Here is an 8,815-nt window from a genome sequence, read left to right as displayed (position 1 = left end):
CGAGGACTGTCTAACTTATTTCCATTGGGGTCCTTAATCTTGTCCCCCAGGATGCGACCCACACCAGTCGACTAACACCCAGGTACCTATTTGCTGCTAGGTGAACAGGACAACAGGTGTAAGGAAACGTGTCAAATGTTTCCACCCGCCGGGAATCGAACCCGGGCCCTCCGTGTGTGAAGCGGGAGCTTTAGCCACCAGGCCACCGGGCCTGGTGGCTTATAGGACAGATTTTCACAAATGATTGATGTTGCAAGAAACTCGCCTGCATGCACGTATAAAGGACTAACTTACTTGGTGTTGCAGCATATATCCTGATCTTCAACCTTCCTAAGCTTACCCCTTTGGACTTCCCCTCAAATTCAAATTCAAATTCAATTCAAATTCAAAGTTTATTCTCTATAAGGATTACAATGCTGAGTTTACAGAAATTTGGTTATTGTTTGGTTTACATGTAGTAAAATTGTGATTACAGAGTGTACCACTAGAACGCTTAGCATGGCTAGGCATTTCGGGCATACTTAGTTTTATTCTTAATTGTAAAATATTACAAATTATGAGGTAAGTTGGTATTATGGCTAAGTGACTAAATACTAGTTTATGAGTTTAGCAATGTGAATGCTTTTGTTTTGGCACAGTATATAGTTTCAGTATTGGAGTATCACAGGATTCATTATTTTAAGACTGAGATTAATTTTTCTGTTTATGGTCAAATGAGTGAGCGAGTGTAAGTGTGAACCACCAGGTGGTATTCATGTAGTTAGTTGACGGGGTGTATCAGGGAGATAAGATGTTTTCTAATGGTAGTTTTGAAGGTGATGAATGTGTCTGCAGTTCTAGAGTTCTCAGGTAGGGTATTCCAGATTTTAGGGCCTTTGACATACACTGAATTTTTGTAAAGGTTTAGTCGGACACGGGGAATGTCGTAGAGATGTTTGTGTCTGGTGTTATGCCTGTGGGTTCTGTCACAACTATCAAGAAAGCGTTTTAGGTCAAGGTTGATATTAGAGTTTAAGGCCCTGTAGATATAGATTGCACAGTAGTAAGTGTGGATGTACTGAACTGGGAGTAAGTTTAGATCTTTGAAGAGTGGGGGGGTGTGCTGCCAGGGATAGGATTTAGTGATTATTCTTACTGCAGCTTTTTGTTGGGTTATTATTGGCTTTAGGTGTGTTGCTGCAGTTGATCCCCAAGCACAAATAGTATAGGTGAGGTATGGATAAATGAGTGGTATAGTGTGAGAAGGGCATTTTGCGGCACGTAGTATCGTATCTTGGATAGGATCCCAACCACGTGCAACCGGGAGCCTTAATTCCTGCAATATTCATTCGATATTAGTGACCTGCCTGCACCTCAGAAATTCCTATATCCAAGAGGGTGTGTATCCCCTAGTACAACTATGCAGACATGGACACTAGCTTCTAGGTAGACAAGAGACATTGGTATGTACTGGACATGCACTGCCAGCTACACACAGGCCTACAGATCAACTCACTCACAAATTTCCCCAGACACTGGCCAGAAATCCTACGGAAAAGGTGGTCTTGTCTTACTGTATGGGCCTGACGGAGGAGGTCATCTACGGTACATTGAGGTGCCTCTACCAGATTTCCCCAGGTCTCATATGTGAAGACATGTGGGGGCGCTGTCTGCTGATCACAGCACGTCTTGTCCAGGTGGTGTATGGTCATAGAAGGGAGAGCTCGTGTCTTCCAGACCCGCACCTCATCCTTCAAGCTAGGGCTGCCAGTTCTCCCTAGCTAACTTAACCTAGTGTTTGCCTACATTATCGGCCTATTACTACCTATGTTAAGGTCTTAGGTCTACATCATTATTATCTACAGTTGCCTTACTAAACCTAATATTAGTGTACTACCAGTAAAACTACCTATTCCTTCCCTGAAGGGTAAATCTATAACTTAAATAGTGCTTACCAACCACGCCAACTCGGGGAGAACGCTTTTTGTTTGGGTGGGTTTAAGGGCCACCCAGCTCAGCCATTCCATTACGGCCATTCTGGGACCCCCTTTGTATGCCGTATCTGTCCTGTGGAACTTTAGGGACCAAATAAATTTCCACATCCTCCCGCCGGCAAAGGTAGGTACTAAGTCTAAATCAAGCTCACCTTCCGCGAGCCCCCACGGCGGACCCTGGACACGAGTGCTGTCCGGCCACTCTGGTCGAGCAGACTCCGGTCTAACTTCAACCATCCAGTTTCCCCTGCGTGGACCTCTCGGGGTGTAAACTTGTTGGTTCCGGTGGTCTTGGCACCCTTTCCTTTAACTTTAACGTCTTTCATATGTCTAGCCTTGACTGAGCGGCTCCGTACTTTCCCACCCAGTGGCCCACATGCCCTGGTAGTCTTTCCTCCCACTGTTACGAGGTTCCTTAGATTTAATGGCAGTCTATCTCCCTCTTTACGTACCCTGTACAAGTGTTTTCCCAAGGTGGCCGAGTGTTCGTCACTCCCTACCTGGTTCAGCTTCCCTGGCGGTTCATCGTGTATACTGGCATTCATTATCACTACTCCCCCAGCTATCATGGGGACAGCTTCTCCTCTATCTGGCGTGGCAGGGAATTCAGGTGGAATCCTGCCGCCTATGATGTATCCTACTGGGGATCTGTATAAACCAATTCCTTCCTTAAACGTCCGTCGTGTAGACAGGAAGTCATCTATATGATTGGCTCCCACCAGGATACCTACATTTCTGACTGTGTCAGTGGTAATTCCCTGGTCTGCCAGCTTCACGTCAAGGTCTTTCAATAGCTTAGCTGCTGCAGCAAGACCTCTCCCTGTAATTGCTGTGGGTAGCGTCTCTACCACCAAGGCTGTAATGTCTCTGCGATGTCCACCTAATTTGACTGTGACATCCACCACATCATAAGATTTGGGTGGGACCTGACTTATAGCCCCTCCCAACATCATACTAACTTTCTTTGTGGCCTTCAACTTTAATTTAGCCACCAACTTCTTTGTTATCAAGGATACTTGTGCTCCTGGGTCAAAGAATAATTGGGTTGTTTCGGACCTGTGCCCATTCACAACCTTTGCCATGACTGTAGGTAGGGCAGCGCCTCCGTGATTCTCACTCAAGGTTCTGCTTAGAGGTTCTTACCTTAGACACCTCTTTACCATAGTGCACTCCAACGTTAGTCGTACGAGCTTTAGACTGATCTCTCGAGATCTTTGAGTAACTGTTTGGGTATTTATGTGGTGATGGGGGTGACTCTTCTCTCACACCTATACTCAAATGAGAAACGAGATCTCCCAACCCCTCAACAATTTGTTTTATCGTGAACCTATTCGTCCGATATTTTAAGGGTTAGCGGCAGCGGCAGCAGCGACTTCCAAGCTCCGTACTTTTCTCCAACTATCAGAGCTACCAATGCTCCTATGATGACCTAGTTACAAGCAAAACTGCACTACCCAACGTAGCACCCAGAATGACCAAAGATTACCAACAGTGAAACCTACAAATCGAAAATAATAGAGATCAAAGGAAGACTGCCCACAAACCGAAAGCAACACCCCGCTGCCAGCCGAACAACGTAACCCTAAGCTTTGTATAACTACAACTTCTTCTTAACTACAACAATTCCTGTAGTATTATGAGGCGCAATCTAAGAGGAAACAGCACCAAGGCCAGCAAGAAAACACCGAAAAATCAACTATTCAACAAGTGTAGCCAGGAGGACGCCGGCCCAGCAACCACCCCACTCACCACCGCTCAAGGCGACACCACAACAATAACAACAAACATGGCTGCCACCAGCCCATCCTCCCCTCTCTTCCCCGGATTCAACCTACCAAGTAGTCTCTCAGGTATGACCAACGATCCAGATACCCTAAAAACATGCATCTCCAACTTAGTTATTGAAAATATGAATCTTCGAGAGACGCTAACAAAACAAGACACCAGGATGACACAACTCGAGAACAAAATCCTCAGTCTTGAACAAAAGTTATCAACACCAGGAATGACTAACTGTGACAAGACCATCCAAGCAGTCATAGATAGCCATACCCAACAAATAATATCTCTTAATACAAAGGTTGAAGAAGCAGTAAAAGAATGGAAGAACAACTTAGATAACCAGTTCAGTGACTACTTTGCTCTCCAAGAAGATAAAACTGAGCAAGATAAACTATCGGACGCAGTAATAGTTAACAGTCCACTTTTTCCCAGTGATATGAACCAAACAAACAGTAAAGAAATTACTCTGCAGATCATAAAGGACCAAACAAGTGTTATTGTACCAGAGTCAGAAATAAAAGAAGCCAGGTTACTAGGATCCCATGGTAGAAAAAGTGTTATGCTTAGATTCCACTCACATGACAGGAAAAAAGACTTAATTATTGCATCTATTAAAGTAAAGAAAGAGGTATACATAAACGAGTGTCTTACCAAAAAACGTCAGAACCTCCTGTATAGAGTCAGAAAACTTAAGCGGGAGAATAATGACACAATACACCAATGCTTCACACGAGATGGGAAAATTCTTGTTAGGAAAACAAATGTAGGTCAACTGTACACAATAACGAACGAGAATGATCTATCACGATTTCTCAGGGATACTAATCTTACAGAGAATAACTAAACAATGTCCAACCTAAAAGCCTACGTAGTGTAGTGTATGTTTTGCTCCATTATTGTTCAAATTTCATTGTACAATCTCTTAGTAATTAAATAATCAACTACCTCATTTTGTGATTTTACTAGTAAGCATAAGTCACCTTATGTAATTTTCTTATTTACTATTGTTTGCTTAAACATTAGCTGAATTGATACTTTCTCTGTCCATATTACTACCTCATATTTTTTTAAATACTATCAATTGATATTACTTACTAAAATTAATAATTATCATTTTTACTATAATTTCAATTTACTCTTAACATTTTTGACATTTAATAACCATTACTTGTCTAATTACCTTTACCTGTTTTAATACCACATTTACTATCTTAGAGTACTCTTAATTACCTTGTACTGCCATATAACCTCTAGTATAACTACCAGTGCAATATTGAATGAAATAAACATTACTTTTTCACTTTTTTGTAATCATTATTACTTACTAAAATTTTATTAAACACCATATTTACTACCAGTCAATTTTACTTTTGTACATTAAACATTATTTTATACTTCCCATAACATTTTGTTGCCAAATTTTCAAGTTTGTATATTCAACTCCAACCTTTATATTATCCTTTGTACCTGTGTACCTGTCTACCATCTTACTATCATATTATAACCAAGACATTACCCTTGTTATTTTTTACTATTATTCTTTTGGTACTTTAATTGTGAATTATATTTTGTCAATTTAAATCTAGTTATACTCCTGATCTTGTCAACAACCTATACCAGACTCTAGTGCAATTGCAAGTACCATTTCAATTTGTATTTTTATATTATAAGTTTATATTATAATTCCTACTCTAAGATTGTTTTCATATCTTAGTGACTATATTGTGTGTGCAATTAGTGTATATTTCAATTATATTATTGTTCAAGGCCCTTAACTATCTTTTGCTAACTAGTACCAACTACCTCATATATTTTTTTTTTCTACTTTTTTTATTCTTTTGCTACCTTAACTTGTATATTTTATCTTGTCAATTTAAATCTAGTTATACTCTAATTCTTGTAAACAACTTATATAACACCTTAGTGCAATTACAATTGAGAGTCTTGTGCCTTTTTTATATTATTAGATTAAACTCAGTTGTACTATAGTCAATACCAAATTCATTATATTAGACCATATTGCAATTACTAGTGAGAGACTGGTGCTATTTTTAATTTGTATTGTTATATTATTAGATTAAATCTAGTTGTACTATAGCTCATTCTAGCTCAAAACATAGACTCCACAAAAGTCATTATATTAGACCTTAGTGCAATTATTTGATTACCACTTTATTGTTCACCACAACTTATATTAGTCCCTTTTATATTATAATTTTATATTATAATTCTAACTTTAAAGAATTACCTTTAAAGTACTACCTACTATCATATTCCCAAGCTCCATTATTTGATCATCACTTTATTTGTTCACCACAAATTATTTTAGTCCCTTTTATATTGTCTCCTTTATTTTAGCTTTAAAAAACTACCTTAGCTCATTATTTTTACATTTGTTAAATAATTCAGGTGCTATTTTTTTAGCTTTAGAATATTTACTTTGTTTTATACTTAATTCTAACTATAGATTCACTACAAATCTTATGATTACAAGCATTGATCCTGATACCAACCTCTTATTTAATGACTTAAATGATTCAAACAGTTACTGTAATTACTACACAGCAGAACAATCAAAGGCACTTCTCAGAGCCAACAACAACATAACTATCTTTAACTACAATATCAGATCTTTAAGCAAGCATTACGATGACCTCCTAGCATTACTAAATTCCTTGCATGCCAATATGTCCATCATTACACTAACTGAAACCTGGCTAAAGCCTGATACTACAGATGTCTATGCCATTCCTGGTTACACAGCCATACACAACTGTAGGCCAGACCAACAAGGGGGTGGCACAGCTATATACTACTCAGACCAACTAGAATGTATCACTAATACTTGCACAAGGGATGAACATGGGGAATATATAATAGCTAAATTCAAATCCAAATACCTACAAAAACCTCTCACAGTGATAAACATCTACAGAGTTCCACAATCAAACATTAGCCAATTTAGTCAAAACCTAGGAAGTATGATAACTGATGCACGCATGAACAAAGATCACTTACTACTCTCAGGTGACTTCAATATAAATCTCCTGCAAGACCAGGACCCACACGTTACTGAATTCACAAACACAATGAGTAACTGCATGTTGCTACCAACAGTAACAAAACCTACAAGAGTTACGGAGACTAGTGTTTCCCTACTTGACCACATCTGGACCAACACCATATCCCCTTTAAAATCAGGCATAATTACAGATAATACCACAGACCACTACCCTACTTTCCTCATAACAACTCTTGGTAAAATACCCCAAGACACTACTAAAGTCACCTTCAGACTTCACAATGAGGCAGCCATTAATAACTTCACAACAGCAGTAACAAACATTGACTGGCACACTGAGCTAGAAATCTATACAGATATTGACGAATGTTTTAATAATTTTCTAAAAAAGACCCAATACCTCTATAACAAGCACTGCCCTAAAAAAACTAAACAGATGACAGCTAAGAGACTGAACAGTCCCTGGCTAACACCCAGCATTCTCAAATCCATAAATACAAAACACCGATATGAAAAACAGTACAGAATGGGTCACATAACCAGAGACCAAACAAAACGTTACTCGTCAATCCTAACCAGCCTGATAAGAAGGGCAAAAAAACTGTATTATGAGAACAGATTATCCAACTTACGAGGTGATATAAAAAAGACCTGGAAGACCCTATCAGAAATTCTGGGAACAAAAAAGATATCACGAAATAGCGAAATAAAATTAGCAAAATCAGATGAACCCCAACTCCCACCAACAGAAACAGCAAACAGACTCAATGATTTCTTCTCCACTATAGGACAAAACCTTGCCAATAAAATCCCAAGCTCAGATACCCCACCAAATGACTACCTCACTGGCAACTACCCGAACACACTGTTCCTAGCTCCGACTAACCCATACGAAGTCTCCCTTATTATCAACACACTAAAAAACAAGGCAGGAGATTTAAATACCTTACCACCCTTTATATACAAAAAAGTGTCACAAGTACTATCACCAATCATTGCAACACTCTTTAACAAATCCATTGAATCCTCCACCTTCCCTACAGCTCTCAAAATAGCAAGGGTCACCCCGATCCATAAAGGAGGAGACCAAACAGAGTTGAATAACTATAGGCCAATATCCAATTTACACCCTCTCTCAAAAATCTTCGAAAAATTAATTCATAAACGAATCTACTCCTACCTCATCTCCCAAAACATTCTCAACCCCTGCCAATTTGGATTCAGGCCTAATAAAAATACTAATGATGCTATTATACACATGCTAGAACATATATACACTGCAATAGAGAAAAAAGAAGTCCCACTGGGGATCTTCATTGACTTACGTAAAGCTTTTGATACAGTTGACCATGACTTGCTCCACGTAAAATTGTCACACTATGGTATTAGAGGGCACTCCCTCAACTACCTCAAGTCATACCTCAGCAACAGAAGCCAATATGTGTACGCAAATGGGGCAAGCTCTTCCGCTCAACCAATTACAGTTGGTGTCCCACAGGGAAGTGTCCTTGGCCCTCTTCTCTTTCTCCTATACATAAATGACCTACCAAATGCTTCGCAATTACTCAAACCCACACTTTTTGCAGATGACACTACATACGTCTTCTCTCACCCGAGCCCAGTCACGCTAGCCAATACTGTAAACACCGAATTACAGAAAATATCTACCTGGATGAGGACTAACAAACTTACACTAAACATTGACAAAACCTACTTCATTCAGTTTGGTAACAGAGCTACAGATGTACCTCTTAACATAACGATAAACAGATCACCTATCACAAAGCTAACAGAGGGAAAATTCTTAGGAATCCACCTTGATAATAGACTCAAATTTCATACACATATACAACAAATTTCTAAGAAAATTTCCAAGACTGTAGGCATACTATCGAAGATACGGTACTATGTTCCACAGTCAGCCCTCCTGGCCCTTTATCACTCTCTTATTTACCCCTATCTCACCTATGGAATTTGTGCATGGGGCTCAACAACAATTAACCATCTCAGACCACTAATTACCCAACAAAAGGCTGCA

This window comes from Cherax quadricarinatus, chromosome 19 (assembly GCF_038502225.1).
Source record: "Cherax quadricarinatus isolate ZL_2023a chromosome 19, ASM3850222v1, whole genome shotgun sequence".
In the NCBI taxonomy this organism is placed as follows: Eukaryota; Metazoa; Arthropoda; class Malacostraca; order Decapoda; family Parastacidae; genus Cherax; species Cherax quadricarinatus.
Note: the sequence above shows the minus strand (reverse complement) of the source record.